This window comes from Pelodiscus sinensis, chromosome 7 (assembly GCF_049634645.1).
Source record: "Pelodiscus sinensis isolate JC-2024 chromosome 7, ASM4963464v1, whole genome shotgun sequence".
Classification (NCBI taxonomy): domain Eukaryota; kingdom Metazoa; phylum Chordata; order Testudines; family Trionychidae; genus Pelodiscus; species Pelodiscus sinensis.
Genome location: NC_134717.1, coordinates 5,164,624 through 5,186,407, shown reverse-complemented (window position 1 = coordinate 5,186,407; position 21,784 = coordinate 5,164,624).

Here is a 21,784-nt window from a genome sequence, read left to right as displayed (position 1 = left end):
TTAGAGAAAATTATTTCTGGTAGACGCTGCCTTCCTCTTTGTTAACAAGAATGGGTTTGATTTGAACGTGCCGTGACTCCTGAACAGTACCTAGACTGCTTGGCATTCGTTTTTGAAATCTCTATTCATTTCTGTGGCTGTTTCAAGCTTTTTCCCTCTTCCATCCCACATTCCTAAAGGGTGTATTCATCATCGTGCCTTTCCCTGGGGTCATGGACACCGTGCCTAAGGAGCAAGAGGTGGGACCATTCCCCCTTCCTGTCCTTGTTACAGGCTGGGGACTGACTGGCTAAGTAGCACTTCAGCAGAAAAGGACTTGGGGATGACAGTGGATGAGAAGCTGGATATGAGTCAACAGGGTGCCCTTGTAGCCAAGAAGGCTAATGGCATATTGAGGTGCATTAGGAGGAGCATGGCCAGCAGATCTAGAGAAGTGATTATTCCCATTTATTCGGCACCGTGGAGGCCACATCCGGAGTATTGCATCCAGCTCTGGGTCCCCCACTATGGAAAGGATGTGGACGCGCTAGAGAGGGTCCAGTGGAGGGCAACCAAAATGATGGGGCCGGAGCACATGACCTATGAGGAGAGGCTGAGAGACTTGGGCTTATTTAGTCTGCAGAAAAGAATGAGGGTGGATTCGGTTGGAACCTCCCTTCAGGAAGTTGAAAGATGCTAAGAGGATGGAGAGAGGCTGTTCTCAGTGGCAAATGGCAGAACAAGAAGCAATGGTCTCAAATTACAGTGGGGGAAATCTAGGTTGGACATTAGGAAAAAACTATTTCCCTAGGAGGGCGGGGAAGCGCTGGGATGGGTTCCTCAGGGAGGGGCTGGAATCTCCATCCCTAGAGGTTTTTAAGTCTCAGCTTGACAAAGCCCTGGCTGGGACGATTGAGTCGGGGTTGGTCCTGCTTTGGGCAGGGGGCTGGACTCTGACTCCTGAGGTCTCTGCCAGCTCTGTGATTCCCATTACTCACAACTCCGCTTGTGATGCCCTGCAGGGCCAGGAGGAGCAAGTGGGTGAAGTGGGGTAGGAAGTGGAGCGCTGACCTCACCCCTCAGTTCACTCTCCAGAGAAGCCAGCTGGGTGCACAGCTGGGATGGAGCGGCAGCGTGAGAAGGGGAGGGGGCGGTGCCCTCCCATGGAGTGGGGGGATAATTGTGAATAGGTCTGGTCCTGATGCAGTGAAGATGTGTGTTACCCTGGAAGCCAGGGGACCATGCAATCTACAGCTAGACTGAGCTAGCTCCCCGTTCACGTCAGTGGAAGGGCCAGATTTCCAAAGAGGCATGTGGCTGGAGATGCCCAAAGTGGGTTACAAACGAGAATTAGTAAATACAGCTCCCCTGTGAGCAGGTGGGCTTCTGGTCTGGCTTGGTGGTTGCCCCGTATGTGGGTCTGGACCATTGTGAACATCCGAGTCAGCCTGCCCGGGGCATTTGGGTCATGGGTTAACAGACTAAGCTGCCAGCTGGTTAGGAGTCACTTCGTTTTTGAGTGTCTCCAGGCATGGCCACTCACAGCTTCCTGTGGCTGTGGTTGGCCATTCCTGGCCAATGGGAGCTGCAGGATGAAGTGTGGGCTGGGCCACCACTTCCTGCTGCTCCCATTGGCCAGGAATGGCCAACCACAGCCTCTGGGAGGTCCCAGTGGCCGTACCTGGTGGCACTCAGGTAAACAAAGTATCGCACGGCCAGCTGGTGTCTGACCCTTACAAGCATCTGAGCCTCTTCCCAATCTTGGCCACCCCACTGCCTCTGCCCCATGCATGTAGGCTGCCTGAGAGCACTGGGTATCTCATAGGGGCTTGTGCCTTCGTAGGGAGGCTGGGTTGTGTTTTCCTTTAACTTCTTTTTTTCATTTCTTCAGTCAGCAGTGCCTTAGAGGGGAGGGTGGAGTAGGGTGCCAAAGATACTGCGCCTAAGGGGTGAAACTAGCCCTGAATCAGTGCCAGTGTTTTTATGGTAACCCTGCCATTATAATGGGTTCCCCACAAAACCCCTATGTGTTGAAATAAAAGTCCTGATCCAAAGTCAGAGTTTGCATAGCAGCAGATTAAGTTTAAAAACAAAATCATGTTGTTCGTATCAGACATCTGTGTTAGAGGCATGTTTTTGGGGCCATATAAAGGCTAGTTCAGCAAAGTGTAGCTAGTAGCTAGATCGTATCTCCCTGCAGGATCAAAGCACCATGTTCCACTATGCACTCAATAAATTATAGAGGGACTGCAGGGAAAGGACCAGGGTCACTGGCTTTCGATAGGAAAGTTTTGCCTTTGAGTTAATAGCTCCCACTAGCTCAAACCAGCAGATGCGACCAGCTAGATGTAATGCAGATTTTTATGCATACATCAGGTGCCAGGAGAGTTAGAGAGAAATCTGCTACGAACTCTCGTGTTGTCTATTGAAAATCTGGAGAGCAACATTTTTATAAAGTCTATTTAAAAACTGAGCTACCGCTTTGACATGGAATGATGTCTCTGCACATAAATAGGGGGATTAAAATAAGCCCTCGTCATAAATAGTTTGGATGGCAGGTGACAAATTTTGCAAGGTTGTAAACTCCAAGTAATATTCACCAAATTCACTCAGCCAGCAAAAGATGAAATATTTTGAGCTGGGGATTTGATCATCAAAGGACAAGAGACCCTGTCTCATCAGAAAAGGATTCTATAGAACGCAAGAGGCCATACTGGGTCAGACCATCTAACCAAGTATCGGGTCCTCCGACAGTAGCCAATACAAGATGCCCTAGAGGGAATGAACAAAACAGGGGATCCTCAACAAGAGATCCCTCTCCTGTCACCCCTTTCCAGCCTCTGACAAACAGAGGCTAGGGATGCTGTTCCTACCCATCCTGGCTAATAGCTATTGTTGAAGCTATCCTCCGTTAATATATCTAGCTCTTGTTTGAACTCTGTGAAAGTTCTGGCCTTCACAACCCAATATAGTAGAACTGGTCAACATTTGGGAATGATTTTTTTTAAATCAGAAAAGGGCTATTTTATGAAAATAGTCAGCACTTTCTATACCTTTGGTTTGTTCCAAAGGAAGATGAGCATTTAATTTTATTTTTCCCCCAAAAACCTCTATGAAAATCTTTTCTGAAATGTGGATCTAATATTTTCCTTTTTTTTAAAGTCCAGGTGTCTTGTGGTGATTTTGATCGGAGACCCACTCTTGCTAGTTTAGATAGTCCTACCTGCCTCTTTCTCCCTGCCCTCCCAAAAAAGGAAATCAATTTGGAAATGAAAACTGTTTCCGAATTTTTCCTTAAGTAGGCTTTCAAGCCACTAAACACCGTAGCTGATGGCATTCATGGAACAAGGGCAGCCCACACAATAGTAATATCGTGGGAAAACCCCTTATGCAGTGCATCACTCCATATCATGGCCACACCTCTATTTTGACAGCTCCTCCCACTCTTTTATTCATGCTGTTGATATACGAACCATGTGGGCTGCATATAAAACTATGGCACGCCCACATCTTGAATACTGTGTACAGATGTGGTCTCCTCACATCAAAAAAGATTTTGGCCTCAGAAAGGGTTCAGAAAAAGGGCAACTAAAATGAATAGGGGTTTGGAACTGGTCCCATATGAAGAGAGGCTAAAGCAACTAGGACTTTTCAGTTTAGAAAAGAGGAGACTGAGGGGGGATATGATAAAGGTCTATAAATCATGAGTGGTGTAGAGTGGGCGGATAAAGAAAAGTTATTTATTAGTTCCCATAATAGAAGAACTAGATGGCACCAAATGAAGTTAATTTGTAGCAGGTTTAAAACAAATAAAAGGAAGTTCTTCTTCACACAGAGCGTAGTCAACCTGTGGAACTCCTTGCCAGAGGAGGCTGTGAAGGCTAGGACTATAACAGTTTAAAGAGAAGCTAGATAAATTCATGAAGGTTGGGTCCATAAAAGGCTACTAGGCAGGGGATAAAAATGGTGTCCCTGGACTCTGTTTGTCAGAGGCTGGAGAAGGATGGCAGGAGACAAATCACTTGATCATTGTCTTTGGTCCACCCCCTCTGGGGCATCTGGCATTGGCCACTGTCTTCAGACAGGATACTGGGCTAGATGGCCCTTTGATCTGACCCAGTATGGCTGTTCTTATGTTCTTCTGGACTCCTTAAACCTTAGTAATCCTCCTCTTGATGAATTGCTCATGTCCTGGTGCCCTCTCTCCTCAGCCAACGGCTGCAGGCAGCCCCCCAAAGTCAATGTTCAGAGTGCTAGGGGCGAGAGAGCTAATGATGGGCTTCTTCCAAAACTCTCTGCAGTCAGTGTAAAAATCCCCATGCTTGTCAGTGGCATTTGCCAGATGTGGAGAAATTGGAGAGGTTCCAGAGAAGAGCAACGAGAATGATTAAAGGCCCAGAGAACATGACCTATGAGGGAAGGCTGAAGGAATTGGCTTTGTTTAGTTTAGAAAAGAGAAGACTGAGGGGGGACAGGATAGCCGTTTTCAGGTATCTAAAAGGGTGTCACAAGGAGGAGGGTGAAAACTTGTTCATCGTGGCCTCTGAGGATAGAACAAGAAGCAATGGGCTTCAACTGTAGCAAAGGAGATTTAGGTTGGACATTAGGAAAACGTTCTTAACTGTCAGGGTGGTCAAACACTGGAATAAATTGCCCAGGGAGGTTGTGGAATCCCCATCTGTGAAGATATTTAAGAGCAGGTTAGATAAATGTCTATCAGGGATGGTCTAGACAGTATTTGGTCCTGCCATGAGGGCAGGGGACTGGACTCGATGACCTCTCGAGGTCCCTTCCAGTCCTAGTGTTCTATGACTTGGATCAGCATGTAAAGCTACCAGCTGAAATCAGTTTTTCTTGCATATTGGCATTTTCTCCTCCTATTTGAAATCTACAAAACTGGCCACCATAGACCATGAGAAGTCTGTCAAAGGTGCTAGTATAACCACCAATTTGAACCTCAGACTTCTGGAGCTGGGGCTGTGTCCAGACTCCATGCCTCCGTCGACGGAGGCATGTAGATTAGCCAGCTCGGAAGAGGGAAATGAAGCCGCGATTAAAATAATCGCGGCTTCATTTAAATTTAAATGGCTGCCCCGATCTGCCGATCAGCTGTTTGTCGGCAGATCGGGAGAGTCTGGACGCGATGCCCCGACAAAGAAGCCTTTCTTCATCGACACAGGTAAGCCTCGTGAAACCAGGTTTACCTGTGTCGATGAAGAAAGGCTTCTTTGTCGGGGCATCGCGTCCAGACTCTCCCGATCTGCCGACAAACAGCTGATCGGCAGATCGGGGCAGCCATTTAAATTTAAATGAAGCCGCGATTATTTTAATCGCGGCTTCATTTCCCTCTTCCGAGCTGGCTAATCTACATGCCTCCGTCGACGGAGGCATGGAGTCTGGACACAGCCTTAGTGTAGGAACCTTTACTGCTTGAACTATAAAGCCAGCTGGCTCTCAGCTTGAGCTGTAGAGCTCTCTTGTTCTTAGCTCTCACTGGGTATGTCTACACTACAAAGTTAGTTCGAACTAACGGCTGCTCCACGGCTCCCAGGGCGGCCGGGCGGAGAGGCAGGGGGCTGACGTGCACCAGGTGGTGCCAGGTAGCCTTGAGCCATTGGTGGCAGGCTTGCAGCAGCAAGTCCAGAAAGTGCACCAGAAGGTGCAGGGCGAGCTCTGGCTACATGTTGCCAACTGCAGCGGCATCCCCGAAGGGAAGCACCGACACAGACGGGCACAGAGACCAACGCTGTGCTGTCCCTCGGCGAGGTTGGCAAGCAAGTGGAAAAGCTGAGAACCGGCTGTCCGGGGACTCCCTTTAAGCTCGAGCCTCAGACAGCAGCCGCACAAAGCAACTACTGACCTGATGCCCTGCCAGAACTGGTTTCAGCTGGCCTTAAATGCGCCCCTGCGTCAATCAGTGTGGACGCGCTAATTCGAACTAGTTTTTAGTTCTAGATGCGTTAGTTCAAATTAGCTTAGTTCGAATTAACTAATTCGAACTAAGTTAGTTCGAATTAGCGCTGTAGCATAGACGTACCCACTGTAAGTGGTCTAAGCTCAAATGCATGAGACAGTGAACCACACTAGGGGTATATCTACACTACAGAGGGTGGGTTTTGTTTAAAAAATGGCTGTTTTTTCCAAAAACTTCAATTACATTCTTTTGAAAGAACAGAGATTTTTTGTTGACATTGGTAATCCTCATTCTACAGGGAAGAAGCCTTTTTCTGAAAGAGCTGTTTTGGAAAAAGGTGTGTGTGTGTGTGGATACGGAGGACGGAGCTTTTTCGAAAAGAGGAAAAAGCACAGGTGCCCTGGTGGCCACTCCATCCATAGATATCACAGCTGAAATGTGAGAGAGCGTCCATTCAGTGTAGATGCTCTTTCAAAAAAGCAGATTGCTTTTTTGATGTGCTTTTGCACTGTGGATGCTCTTTCGGAAGACTCTTTTTTGGAGGATCTCTTCTAAATGAATTTTGCGTTCTAGACCTAACCCAAGTGTGTGCGTTCTACTAGCCTCCCCTTGAATCAACAGGCAAGTCCCTGGGCTGGAGAAAGGAGAGGAACAGTGCTGGCAGTTGATTGCTACAGCTGGAAGCAGTTGTTTTATTCCAGGGCGCAACCTAGGCAAACACAGAGGGGAAGCAGCTGAGAACGTTGTTCTGATAAAAATTGTACATTGGTGAGAGAAGAGACCTCTGTCTCCCTTCACATGAATGTATATTTGATATTGGACTGTTCCTCTCATCAGATTGCCTGCTTACGTGACACATGGTGCTGTCCCCATTGTCAGCCTTGATTTTGCTTTCTTTAATTTGAAACAGAAAATTGATCTCTTCCATTCTCTAACATGCATGCACACACACGCATACTTCGATAACTTACTGGTTTATATACACTTGGAAGAAAGAGCATGGTCTTGTGGCTAAGGTTCCGGCCCAGGGAAAAGATGAAGGTCTTATTGGACTCTAAAAAGATGATCTTGGTTAGTAATAGCAACGAGAAGTCCTGTGGCACCTTATAGACGATGGCTACGTCTACACTGGCATGATTTTCCAGAAATGCTTTTAATTGAAAAGTTTTCTGTTAAAAGCATTTTTGGAAAAGCGCGTCTGGATTGGCAGGACGCTTTTCCGGAAAAGCACTTTTTGCGGAAAAGCGTCCGTGGCCAATCTAGACGCGCTTTTCCGCAAAAAAAGCCCCGATCGCCATTTTCACGATCGGGGCTTTTTTGCAGGAAACAAATCTCTGCTGTCTACACTGGCCCTTTTGTGCAAAAGTTTTTCAGAAAAAGACTTTTGCCCGAACGGGAGCAGCATAGTATTTCTGCAAAAGCACTGACACTCTTACATGAGATCATCAGTGCTTTTGCGGAAATTCAAGTAGCCAGTGTAGACAGCTGGCAAGTCTTTCTGGAAAAGTGGTTGCTTTTCTGGAAAAAGTGGCCAGTCTACACACAGCCAAACAGAAGTGTTGGAGCATAAGCCTTCGTGGGCAAAGACCCACTTCGTCAGATGCATGACTGTAATGTACTCCTCATGAGAAACAGTATACCCTCTAAATCAACCCCCAGAAGATCGATGATGGCAGCGTTAATCTTCCACGTAGTGTAGGCATGCCCCAAGAAAGTAAGGAGAGCCCGTAAGAGCATCTACTTCTGGCGGCCTCCCATTATGTGGACAGGGATAGAAGATATGTCGACTCCAGCTACATAATTAACATCGCTAGAGTTCTCTCTTACATCAACTTTCCACTCTACTGTAGACCAGGCTTTGGTGCCTCTGTTTTGCCTCTTGTAACCACAAGCTCATAGCCGGGGCAGCTTGCTCTAAATTAACCTGGGGGACAGTTTAATTCCAGTTGAGCCTCCGGGGAGTAGAGAGGGGTCTTTGAGACACCTGTTCCACTCCTTCCCTAAGCCCTGTAGATTGATTCTGGAGACCGGGAACAAACGATGTGTAATAGGTTTTAGTCATGTCATGCAAGGCATAACTGGAATGCACGCAGCTCTTGAGGATGAGGGCAGAAAAAGAAAACTTAAGTAGAAGAAAGCCCAGGAGCACGGGATGGCCATGCTTGAGGATCTTGCCTTCTCTCCTTAAAAACAAAATGTACCTGGAGCAAAACGTTAACATGAGTCCATGTATTGAACAGGTCCGGCCCACAACATTTTAGCTCCTGAGGTGGGGCGCTCAAATGATGCCCCCATGCCTCCTTGCTTGGGCCAAAACTTTGAAAGGTCTCTTGTGCCCTCCTTTCTCCAGCACAGCACTCCACCATCTCTGTGCATCTAGAGCAGAGAGAATACATATGCACAGGTGGCAGATACAATTTTCTACACTCTGGGTCCTAGTGGCACCCCCGCCCACCCAACAGTCTGGCACCTGAGGTGGCTGCCTCAGTTCGCCTCATAGTAGGGCCAGCCCTGGTGTTGAATTGTGGTAGAGGGTGATGTCCCCATTGTTTGCTCTTGGCACTTTCATCACCATCCTTTTCCCCTTGGCTTTGTCTACACCATGCAGCTTGTGGCGACAAGGTGGTGTCGCTAGAGCCTTGTCACTAAAAGTCAAGCAGTGTTATTGCCGTTTGTGGGCTCTGACAAAACCTCTCCCTCCAAAGAGCAGCATTGACTTCAGCAGCAGGAGAGCAATCCTGCCAACAAAGCGCCGTTCACATCAGCACTTGTCAGCAAAACTTTTCTTGTGTGTAGGTGTGCTCTTAAAGACCTCTGAACAACAAAAGTTTTGCCATTCTGTCTCCAGTGTAGACATATGCTTAATCGAGCTGTAGTTAATAATTTTATTAATTTCTTAAAATTGGAAGTACTCTGCCTACATGCACAACTGCAGCAAGGGAGGTTTAGGTTGGACATTAGGAAAAACTTCCTAACTGTCAGGGTGACTAAGCACTGGAATAAATTGCCCAGGGAGGTTGTGGAATCACGAATATCACTGGAGATATTTAATAGCAGGTTAGACAGACACCTGTCAGAGATGAGCTAGACCTAGGGTGGGCAAAAGGGCCTCCAAGGGCCGGATCCGGCCTACCAAGTGGCTTAATCCAGCTCGCAGAGGCCCTGCCGCTTCCCAGGCCAATTAAGGTCCGTGGGTAGGGGGAAGCGCACAAAGTTTCCTCCGCCCTAAACCCTGATTGGCCTGGGGTGAGGGGGAGCATGCGAAGTTTACACCACCCTGTGAGGAGCACATGGCACTTAGAAGCACCATAAGAACGGCCATACTGGGTCAGAACAAAGGTCCATCTAGCCCAGTAGCCTGTCTGCCAACAGCGGCCAACACCAGGTGCCCCAGAGGGGGTGGACCGAAGACAATGATCAAGCCATTTGTCTCCTGCCATCCCTCTCCAGTTGGACAAACAGAGGCCAGGGACACCATTTCTATCCCCTGGCTAATAGCCTTTTATGGACCTAACCTCCATGAAATTATCTAGCTTCTCTTTAAACTCTATTGTAGTCCTAGCCTTCACATGTGCTCCTGGCAGGGCGGGAGGAGGCTTCGTGTGTTCCCCTGCCCTCTGGCCCTGATTGGCCAGTGGGTGGGGGAGCACAGGAAGTCTCCTCCCACCTCCACAGGCATGGATGTGTAGGAGGACCCAGGGAGGTAATGGGATTCCCCTACCCCCAGACCAATCATGATTTGTGGGTAGGGAAACCCGGAAGCATCCTGGCCCTGCCCCTTCCGGAGCGGCCCTTATTGTCCACCCCAAGCGAGACCGTACTTGGTTCTGCTGTGAATGCAGGGGATTGGACTCGATGACCTCTCAAGGTCCCTTCCAGTTCTGATTCCACAAATCCCGAAGCTAATTGATTCCTTGGAACACCAAGAAAAAACGTCAGAACTTTTCTGTCAGGCCATGTCTACATTACCACTTATGTCAGCAAAACCGTATGCTGCTCAGAGGTGTGTGTGTGGGGGGGGGGGGGGGGGGAGGAATGACACCCCAGTGTGACATAATGTGGTGGCAGCCTTCAAATATCTGAAGGAGGGTTCCAAAGAGGCTGAAGAGAGGCTGTTGTCAGTGGTGATGGGTGACAGAACGAGGAGCAATGGTCTCCAGTTGCAGTGGGGGAGGTCTAGGCTGAATATTAGGAACAACTATTTCCCTAGGAGGGTAGTGAAGCACTGGGATGGGTTCCCTAGGGAGAGGGTGGAATCTCCATCCCTAGAGGTTTTTAAGTCCCAGCTTGACAAAGCCCTGGCTGGGTTGATTGAGTTGGGATTGGTCCTGCCTTGGGCAGGGGGTTGGACTACAGGACCTCCTGAGGTCTCTTCCAACCCTGTGATTCTATAAGTTTCACCAGTATCAGTGATAGTACACACAGACAAAGCATTTGTCTGAGCACACCCACAAAATATTTTCTGGGGGTTCTTCTGGCCCCACTGCTCAGAGTTCGCTATGGAGTGTGTGTGCCCAGCGCAGGGGAACATGCCAGGTACTAGGTCTGTATGAAGCATAAATCAGTGTACATCCAGCAAAGGCAAGGACGTGTGTCAATTTGCACTAGCTGAACATTTGTCTCCCAGTAGGACTGATCCTCCCCTCACTGGTGTAATTCAGTCGGACCCAAGATTCTCTCTCTGCTGAGTTATCCCCTGGTTATCAATCATAGCTCGGAAGGATGATGGCTTTCAGATTGTTGTCATGTCAAAACATCTGGGTCCCTGGCTGAGGCAGAATCTTTGATGTCTGCACCATTTTCTTGTTAATGGACTTTTGATAGCACTCTTAATACGTATTAGCTTTACAACTCCCTAGTCAGCTCCTGGAAAGGATGTTATTTGGCAATTTATTTTTTCTGCTGCCCTTATCCTGTAGTTTCCCCTTATTATGAAAGCTACAATAAACTCCCTTTTCTCGAGGTATTTATCTGGAATTGATAGACCTAACAAACGCCACAAGTTTTCAACTATTTAGCTTGGGATTGCTCCATAATGAATTGCTATTTTATTCACTGTCCTTGTCTGCTGCATGCTCATGCTTTCATCTTTGTGGCAAGGGCTTAGATACTTTCTTTTTTTTGCCTCTCTTCAGTCTGTGCATGGATGGGATGGAGGGATAAGTGAGGGGAAGGGGGTTGCACCCATTGCCTATTGAGAGGGAAGGATAGAAGCACTATCTAGCACACTCAGATTTGCAGGGAGAAGAGGGCTGAAGTCCCTCTGTTCCCTGCCACACAAGAGCCACTGTTGGAAAAGTTCAATTAAAATGTAAAAACTGCCGTTAAATATCCCAGTGTCATTTCGATTTTAGCTTCTGAAGCAGCTGGTGTTCGTCTGTTTCAGCCTTAGAATCCTAGGGCTGGAAGAGACCTCAGGAGTCATCAAATCCAGCCCCCTGCCCAAGTAGGACCAACCCCAACTCAATCAGCCAAGCCAGGGCTTTGTCAAGCTGAGATTTAACACTTCTAGGGATGGAGATTCCACCTCCCTAGGGAACCCATCCCAGTGCTTCCCCACCCTCCAGTGAAATAGTTTTTCCTAATATCCAACCTAGACCTCCCCCCTGCAACTTGAGACCCTTTCTCCTCAACAAAAAAAGGCCTTACCATGTAACTGTACCTTCAGAGCATGACGGGAGCTGGGCATTTCTAGGGAACAAGGGCTGTTATCCAGGGAAGCCCAAGAAATGACATGCTTTGCCCATGTATATTCTGCCCATTGCTAGCGTCCCTTCCTTCCAGCCTGCGTGCTATCTGTATTTCGAGGGGTGACTTGCTCACTGCTGCTTAAGCAGTTAATTAAGCTGTAATTTCTGTTCTTGAATAACAGAATGGAGCATTCATTACTGCAAGTATTTAACGGGGCTTGAAATTAACTCTGCTGCTAAGTTAAGGCTAGCCAGATGCTACCTCAAGAAGCTGGCTGCCAGTTCCATTTGTCTGAAGAAATTGCCATGTCAGAGCATGAGGTCTTGCAAACTGAGGGAAGGCTACGAGGGAGACTTTTCCGGCAATAGGAGGAAGTCATTAACGTCAAGGCAAGCAAACTTCTGAATGCGCTGCTGGGTTGACAGCACCCACCCGGGGAGGCCAGGGAAGTGGGTTAATTATAATTTCCTGAGCAACGGCTCTGGTATAGGATTCTGTCAGGGACTGGCAAGGATCTGGCCTTTGAAAGGAGAGGTGGCTGAGCTCAGTGGGGCCTGTTCTACCCTAAAAAGGGGAAAGTCGACTGAAGATATTTCAACTCTAGCGACATATCTTACATTGTGTTTTGGCTCTGCCCACCCAGCGGGAGGTCGATGGAAGCACACGCTCCCCTCGACTTCCCGTATGAGGAGCAGGATTTCTGGCGCCAACAGGAGCACCCTCTCAGCTCGAATTAGTGGGTCTTCACTAGACCGGCTCCTTCGAACCCTGGAAGATCAACTGCGGCAGTGTCGATCTTCTCTGTAGTGCAGACAAGCCCCTAGGGTGCTTGACAGTCTTGAGGGACTAGCGGGGTAAGAACATTTTTCTGGATTTCCAGGTGATCTTTGAACCAGATCCTCCTTAGGAAGAGAGCAGACCCTAAGTGAAGCCTTTTTGATTTCCTATGGTTGTACTTCAGCAGCAAGAAGTTTTGTCTGTTCACCATGCTCCCATCAGCCTTTTAGCATCACTTGTCTCGAATCGCAAACCTGTTCACTCTTTCCCTGATCGGACACCTTGGCTGTGTCTACACTGGCGCGATCTCGCGCAAAAGCAGCCACTCTTGCGCAAAAACTTGCTGCCTGTCTACACTGGCCGCGTGTTCTTTCACAAGTAAACTGACGTTCTAATGTATAAAATCAGGGCTTCTTGTGCGAGAACTCTGATGCTCCCACTCAGGAATAAGCCCTTTTGCGCAACTGTTCTTGCGCAAGAGGCCAGTGTAGACAGGCAATGTGAATTTCTTGCGCAAGAAAGCCCTATGGTTAAAATGGCCATCTGAGCTTTCTTGCGCAAGAGAGCATCTACACTGTCATGGATGCTCTTGCGCAAAAACACATCACTTACGAAGACGTTCTCTTCTGGAAGAGTTTTTGCAGAAGAACTCTTCCACAAAAGAGTTTTTGCGTGAGACTGTGCCAGTGTAGACGTAGCTCCTTCAGTCTTCATATCTATTCCTCTGTGTATCGTGGAGTCAGGCTGACTTGCTGGCTGGCACAGACACATTTTATTTTTTCTTTAATCCCAGTTATCTGTGCAAAGTCCGCACGTATTTGAGTCAGCTGAGTTTTGTTCAGCCTTATGTATCATCAGGGAAGTTCTGATCTAAATTCCCTTGCCTGTCTATATTGAAAGCCATCCCATCAACATTTGCCATTGTCTGGTGTCTCTTTTGCGATTGTCTTTAGTAGTTAGCATCTGTACGGGATCGTGCAGGAAATGGGTTCTGACTGAGAAATGCCATAGCATGATATCTACATTGATGAGTTAATGACTTATGGGCTGCTTCTATATTGAGTCTTAAATCTGTGGTCTACCGAAGCATGGGACATAGCACGTTGCAGCCAGAGACCTCTAGACACAGAAACATTTGCTGATACTCTTTGTGATGGGTTATAAACAAATATAAATAACCAGTCTGATTAAAAACCAGCTACTATTGTAACAGATGTTACTGAGCAGATATGAGAAATCATCAAGAAACTACAGTTATCTAACATGGCCCATATTTTTCATTTCTACAGTTATAACAACGTGGAGCCCAAGTCATGAATTTGGCCCACCATGTGTTAGGTGCTGTACATAGAGCCAAAAGATGATCCCTGCCCAATTAACATTTCATGTCGTCTTCTCTGCCTGATCTCCTTTGCTCCTGTTACTTCATTTTCAACTCAGTGACAACACCATTGACTTTGGCTGCTCATAACCATTGCTCAAGAAATACCAACTTTTATGGGAACTGTTTTTAATCTTTTTTTTTTTTTTTTTTTTTTTTTTTTGTCAACCTCCCCAATTGTTTCACTTTTACTGAGGGAGAAAAAACCCAGAGAATGAAATGAAATCAGTTTTTAAAAGCCATTTTCATTAGAAAATGCTTGTTGGTATGATTTAGTTTTCTTAAAATTGGGGGAAAAATCAAATCTCATAATTGTATCCAAAATTGAAAAACCAGTTTGTGCATCTTTGGAATTTTTACATCAAAATCAGATCTTTCCTTAGACTTTTCATTGGATTCATCTTCTTATAGTATGAATCATGCCTACTATAGGAATGCTTAACTCAGAATAAGACCCCGTTGGGTAAATGCTGCACAAATATTTTTCTTAAAAAAAAGGCAGTTACAAATAACAATGCTATCACTTTCAGCAGGGCTGAATTTGGCCCAGTGTTTCCTTCTTTCTCTGTCATGCAGCTTTTTTTTTTTTTAAACCATTTTGCAACTATAAGAGCCTTCCTTTGCCTGTTCCAAGTGACTTCAATCTTATCCATCAAATCTCTTCTGCAAACACATTTATCTCTTCTGCCTTCTCATTGTTAACCTCCACTGGCACTTATCTCGATTGTTTGTCTTATTTACTGATCAGGCTGCATAGTAGGATAGATATGTGTAAAACAAAACAATTTGTGCAATCAGCTTTCTGCAGGACGGGAGGGGGGGGAGGTGGACCAACAATGTGGTCCCTTCCCATTGTTTAATGTCATCTCTTCCTCCTTTACTGTCCATTTATCCATGATGGTCTATTATGAAGTAATGATTGGCAAGATTGAAATAGATTAGTCCGGTTTAGAGAAGGAGAATTAAAGGAGAACTGGTAGATGCATATGATGTAGTAGGCAGGTAAATCAGATACTTCTCTCTGCACTCTCTCATAATCCAAGAACAAACGGACTATTTAAGGCCTCTGATAAACAGAAATACCTACACACAATGCATAGTTCACTTGTGGAACTCATTGCCACAAGATATTAAGGTCATGGCTTTGGTAGCATTCAAAAATGTATTTACATGGGTAATCATAATATCAACTGTACGATAATTAAACAGCTTAGAAAAGGGCTATATCCTCATGTTTTAAGCCACATGGCAGCACCTACTAGTAAAGATTCAGAAGAAACTTGATGAATTATTGTCTATTATGGGGTTTCTTAGTTTTGAGGAAGATGCATGTGGTACTGGGCACTGTCTGACAGGATATTGATGTAGATAGATCATTGGCCTGAACTGCCATGCAACATTCCAATTATACATGATGAATTTGGCTTGAATCTTGTTTCTCCATGTAGCTGCCTGTATTAAATGCTCAGTGGCTTACATGGAGTGTGTGCTACCAAAAAAAAGTGATACTACCAGGTATTTTGAAAACATAGCATACAGAGTAGTGTGTGTGGCCCCGCAGGCCTTTAGGTTATTAATAACAACCCAGGCTATTGTGACCATGCCTAAACCCTGTGACCATTGTACAGCCCTTTTGTGGCAGAGTCATGATGAAGTTTGTTCTGGTCTCATGACAGAGAGAGGTGAGGGGGGAGAGGAGCGGCTCTCATCATCCTATTTACCTCAGACTGCAGAAGGGGAGAAGTTCTGGCTAGACCCTGACTAGATGACAGAAGGGCGCCAAGGGGGTGTCTTGTAAGAGGCTGAGAATCATTGGCCCATATCATTGAAACCACTAACAAATTCGGCAGCAGCTGACACCCCTATCAGCAGAGAAGCCAATATCTAAGAGGGCACGTGGATGAACTCGCCTCTTTACTTGGGCAGATGGGTTCATCTATGTCAAAGATGAGCATTGGTAAGGGAGCTTCTAATGACACCTCATAGGACTGCTCAGTGTGTACAGGACTTCCTTTTCAAAACCGGTCAGTCCCGTGCATCTCGTGACCATTACAGAGGGGAAATGTTGCCCTTACAATGGGCCAGATTCTATTCCTTAGTCATAGCTGTGTAAATCTAGAGTAACTGTCCAGGCTACAGAGTTGCTACAGAGTCTCTCAAGTTAGCTGTATTCTCACCTGTGTAATTTTTTATTTACATATAAAAATGTAAACTATGAGTATGTATAGCACTGTGTATAATAGCTGTGCTGGTCTGTTCCTGTAAAAATGAGGGCTTTGTCTAGACTGGCAAGTTTTTCCGCAAAATCATTTGATTTTTTGGTCTACACTGGCCACTTGAATTTCCACAAGAACACTGACGAACTCATGTAAGATCGTCAGTGTTCTTGTGGAAATACTGTGCTGCTCCCGTTTGGTCAGATGACCTCTTGCGCAAGAGGGCCAGTATAAACAGCACAATACTGTTTTCCGCAAAAAAGTCCCGATTGCCATTTTCGCAATCGGGACTTTTTTGCGGAAATCAGGGCTTTTTGTGGAAAACTGCGTCTAGATTGGCCACGGACGCTTTTCCGCAAAAAGTACTTTTGTGGAAAAGCGGCCTGCCAATCTAGATGCGATTTTTCCGAAAATCATGCCAGTGTAGACATAGCTGAGGAGTCCTCTGGTAGATATGCATCTGACAAAGTGGTTTCCAGCCCATGAACGCTTATGTCCAAATACCTGTGAATCTTGAAGGTGCCACAGGACTCCTTTTTTTTGCATTATTATTATTTATTAATACAGAGCACTTCCATAGAACTGCTTTATATCTTTAGCATGATGCACACGTATAAATGTACTCAGACATGACACACAACTAGATTTCAGTCTTGGCAGCTCAATGTTTCAAATCTCTTTTGGAAAACTCCATGGCTTTCTGAGACCACCTGCTATTTGTCCCATCTCTTGGGCTCACATGATACAATAGGTGCAGCCAGAAAGTTTCAAGGACAAAATGTTTGATTACGTGGACCAAAGTGCTTTCTTGTTCTAAAAATGTGACAGCTGGAAGTCCAATCAACCAAAATCCAGGTTTGTTTCTTCCCTCCCACCCACTCCTTTTTGTCTCTGGCCTGTAATTGTACACATACATGGTATATTCCCCCAGCTATTACAAAGGACCCATGTGTACAATTTAAAGGCAGGCCAGAGTTTGTTCTTTCATCTCTTTTTTTTTATAAGAACAAAGGAGATAGCAGGAGCTTATGCACAAAGGAGATTTTAACTGCAAAGTACAGTCTCCATAACCAATCCTAAAATAACTTCTCAAATGTACCAGGAAGACAATTCAAATCCTGCTTGAATAATCAGGTGCTTTAAAAAAAAAAAAAAAAAAAACAAGGGAAGTATTATCTAATGATCGTCTCTGCCTCCCCTCCTCCCACCCTTCCTCCAGACTGTCTGACCTTCCTAAGTGCGGATCTTTGGGTTTCCCTGCCTAGCTCAAGACGCAACTGAGAGAGGTGCCTCGGTTTACTAATTTTCTTCCCGCAGTAGATGCTGTTTGGCAGCAAGGTGTCTGTTGGATTAGATACTGGTCTGTCGTCAAGCATGTTGCAGTGCAAGTCAAATCCTCTGGGTCTTTTTATATTAAAATAAAGCCCATTTTTTAATTCCACTCTTAATACGAAGCCAAACCTTACAGAGAAAAAGCAAACGAGTGCAGTTGGTCGTGGCTTGCTGCAAAAGGATCAGGCATGAGGCTTGCGGTCTCGTTAATCTCTGAAGGATCAAAAATGGGTTTTGCAGTCCCACTCGAACATGCCACGGAGTGCCCCATCTACAGAGGCAGGGGGCAGACATGGGCTATGATATGACAGTAGCAAACGATCACACAAAGTCCTTAGATTCCTGCACTGGCCCCGGAACGCTGAATGACACGGTGCTGCTTTAAGACATAGGAAGGGGGTTAAATTAAGAGCAGAGTTCTCCTTTGCTAGGGTGAGCAGAGTTCTTCTGGTAAAGGGACAGGCTTGTAATGAAGCCCTCCTGCAAGTGCCCTGACTCCTCCTCCCTCCCCCCGCCCAAAAACCAGGCCAATCGTCCCGTGTTTTGTCTCTCCACCCATCCGTGCTGGGCCTGCCACTGGCCCGGATCTTTGCGTGACACACGCTTGCCCACCAACACTCAGACAGGGGGTCTAGTAGCTGACCAGTGAGGGGGGGTGCGCAAGGCTGGGGGCAGGGCGAAGCTGAAGTACATAGTGCCACGGTGCTCCTGCAGCAGGGCCCCCTCCCCCATCCCGTTTCCAGCTGACCCCCGCTGCAGAGGGGGGTGAGCGTGGGCAGGCATCAGGCAAGTCCCCTGCGCTGCCCACCCACGGCCCTTCATGGGCTCGTCCTCTGTCTTTTCACTGTCCTCGCCTTGCTTTGCACCTTCACATATGGCTGCTCCTCCATACCCCTCCCCGGGGGGGGGGGCGGGGAACGACACATCCTGAGCCTGGTGCCATGTGGAGAACCAGCCTCTGGCTGGCGCACGCAGCTCGCTCGTAGCCAGCAGACTCCTCCCTCCCCCACTGCCTCTGGCTGAGCTGGTGCCCCTCCCCGCCAGCGCCCAAGACTCTCCATCAGGGGGTGTTGGCCCAGATTTGCCAAAGCCCCGTGCAATGCTGCCGTGGGGCAGTCTCTCCGCTCCTCAGCGTTGCGCTGGAGTCACTGGGATTGGGGGAGGGGGCAATTTCTAGCCTGTTCATGCCTGGAACCTGGGCAGGGGCTTAGCACCCGCTTTGTACCTCCCTCCCCAGGTATTGCCCCCAGAGTCTCTGTGGCTGTTCTGTCCCCTCATCGCTCTCTAGGCCGTCTTGCTTAGGAACCGTGCTGCAGCACGGTTCCTAGGGGGCTGTAGGAACCAGGATAACTACCCCTCTGCCTCAGGCCCTGCCCTGCCTCTTTCTGCCCCCTCCTCGCCCCCACTCCATCCCTTCCCCCAAGCCCTGACCCCGCCATGCCTCTTCCTGCACCAGCTCCACCGCTTCCTGCCCCCCATTGCAGCCCTTCCCCCGAGCAGTGCGATGCAGGGTCTTTCCGGGTCGGGGGTGGTTGGGCGCACATAAACCAGACTTGGAAGCACACCTAGTGCCCAGGGCCGGCCCGAGCCGTTCTTGCACCCCCAACCCCCGGGCTCCCGGCAGCCCCAAAAGGTTGGACCACTGATTTAGATGATGACATAGGGTATGTCTACACAGCACAGTTATTTTGAAAATACAGCTGTTTGTTCGAAATAACTCTCCTAGCGTCTACACAGGCATTCCATTATTGTGAACTTAATTCGAAACAGCGGAGGGCTTATTTCGAAATTGGTAAACCTCACTCCATGAGGAATAGTGCCAATTTTGAAATTGCTAATTCGAAATACGTGCTGTGTCGATGCTTATTTCGAAATAGGGGGCCTCCTTCTCTTTTCAGGGTGTCCTGCTGGCCGCCCTCACCAAGGCCGTGTCCAGACTCAGGGGTTTTTTCGGGAAAAGTAGCCTTTTCCCGAAAAAACTTCCCCTGCGTCCAGACTCAAGCCGCGTTCTTTCAAAATTATTTCGAAAGAACGCGGCTTTTCTTTCGATGGCGGTAAACCTCAATTTACGAGGAAGAACGCCTTCTTTCGAAAGTTCCTCTTTCGAAAGAAGGCGTTCTTCAATGTAAAGAGGCCGTCTTCGAAAGAGAGCATCCAGACTCGCTGGGTGCTCTCTTTCGAAAAAGCGGATTTCTCTTTCGAAAGATCCGCCTGCAGTCTAGACGCGCTCTTTCGAAAGAGGCTCTTTCGAAAGATGCTTTCGAAAGAGCCTCTTTCGAAAGAAGCCTGCAGTCTAGACATAGCCCAAAAGGTAACTTCTGACCTGATGCCCTGCCGGAACCAGTTCTGGCTGGCCTTAAATACGGTTCAGTGTGGCTGCGCTATTTTGAAATAGTAAAAAGCTATTTCAAAATGCATTTTGTGTATAGACGCATTATTTCGAAATAATGCCTCTTGAAATAATGCTGTAGCGTAGACCTACCCATAGTAAGTTTATTAAGTTTGCAGATGATACCAAGCTAGGAGGGGCTGCAAGTGCTTTGGAGGATAGGGTCATAATTCAAAATGATCTGGAGAAATGGTCTGAGATAAACAGGATAAAGTTTAATAAGAACAAATGCAGAGTGCTCCACTTAGGAAGGAACAATCCGTTTCACACATACAGAACGGGAAGCGACTGTCTAGGAAGGAGTACTGCAGAAAAGGATCTAGGGGTCATAGTGGACCACAAGCTGAAGACGAGTCAACAGTGTAACACTGTTGCTCCAAAAAAAAGAAGCAAACGTGATTCTGGGATGCATTAACAGGAGTGTTGTGAGCAAGACACAAGAAGTCATTCTTCTGCTCTACTCTGCGCTGATTAGGCCTCAGTTGGAATATTGTGGGCACCACATTTCAAGAAAGACACGGGGAAATTGGAGACGGTCCAGAGAAGAGCAACAAAAATGATTAAAGGTCTAAAAAACATGAGCTTTGAGAGAAGACTGAAAGAATTGGGCTTCTTTAGTTTAGAAAAGAGAAGACTGAGAGGGGACATGATAGCAGTTTTCCTGTATATAAAAGGGTGTTACAAGGGTTAGAGAGAAATTGTTCTCTTTGAACTCTGATAGGACAAGAAGTGATGGGCTTCAACTGCAGCAAGGGAGGTTTAGGTTGGACATTAGGAAAAGCCTCTTGTCAGGGTGGTTAAACACTGGAATGAATTGCCTAGGGAGGTTGTGGAATCTCCATCACAGGAGATATTTAAGAGCAGGTTAGACAGACATCTATCCGGGATAATCTAGATGATGCTTGCTCCTGCCGTGAGGGCAGGGGACTGGACTTGATGACCTCTCAAGGGCCCTTCCAGTTCTAGTACTCTAGCTACTATGTCTGACTGCCCACATCGTGTCTACATCAGTCTGTGCAGGAGGCAGAACTTTCCTGTGGGGGCCCATCTAAGACTAAGGAATACTCTTCCCCCACCCCCAAGAACTAAGGACCATTATAAACTTAACCAACTTCAGCTCCAAGTGCAAAGTACACAGTTCCTTGGCCTTCTATAACAGAAACACATCACAATGAGGATGCTGATACGGTTTTAGAAAACCACGCTACCAAAACAAGGCACATCACTGCACGTGCTTCTCCTTCTGGGAAACGATGAGAGAACAAACAGCAAGTGACAGATGTGCTGGCACTTTGCTTAATGCACGGCCGGGAGGTGTTCAGATGTGGCAGTCACAAGCATGGGTATGAAAACCTACATCAAACAGAAGAGGAAAGCCTGTTTTATTTAGCTCGCAGTGAAGTGTACAATTAAATGAGATGAAATACATCATTAGGCTGCCTGTTTTGAAAATTTGTTTCTCTAATATATTTGTTTAGCACTGGGGGGAATATGTCGTTTTAAGAAGGCACTTGGTAACTTTCATTGGTCATACGTCTTCACAGGGATGAAACATAGGTGCTTGACACTCAGCCAGACCTGGAAGTAATAAGTGGGAAGTTAACTTGGGTCCAGTTCTGGGGAGGAAGACAAGTGAGATTCCACACAACAGAGGTAAGGGCATGAAGCTGAACACCAAAGGTGGCTGCACGTAGACAAAAATGGGCACAAAGGTGCAGCCAGTCTTATAACTGTGCCAATGTTGTCCCCAGTGAATTAACTTCTCCCTCGCCATGTGAAAGGAACAAGCACACTTTGGATGTGTCTAGACTGCATCCCTCTGTCTACAGAGATGTAGATTAGGGATGTTGAAATGGCTAATGAAGCCAGGATTTAAATATCCCACGTCTCATTAGCATAAACATGGCTGCCACTTTTTTCGAAACGGAGTTTTTTTGAAAAACAGCAGTCTAGACACCAATCTGTTGAAAATAAAGCCTTTTTTGACAGATTCTGTAAACCTCATATTTTGAGGAATACAGAATCTGTCAAAGGCTTTATTTTCTACAGATCTGTGTCTAGACTGCCATTTTTCAAAAAAACTCCGTTTCGAAAAAAGTGGCAGC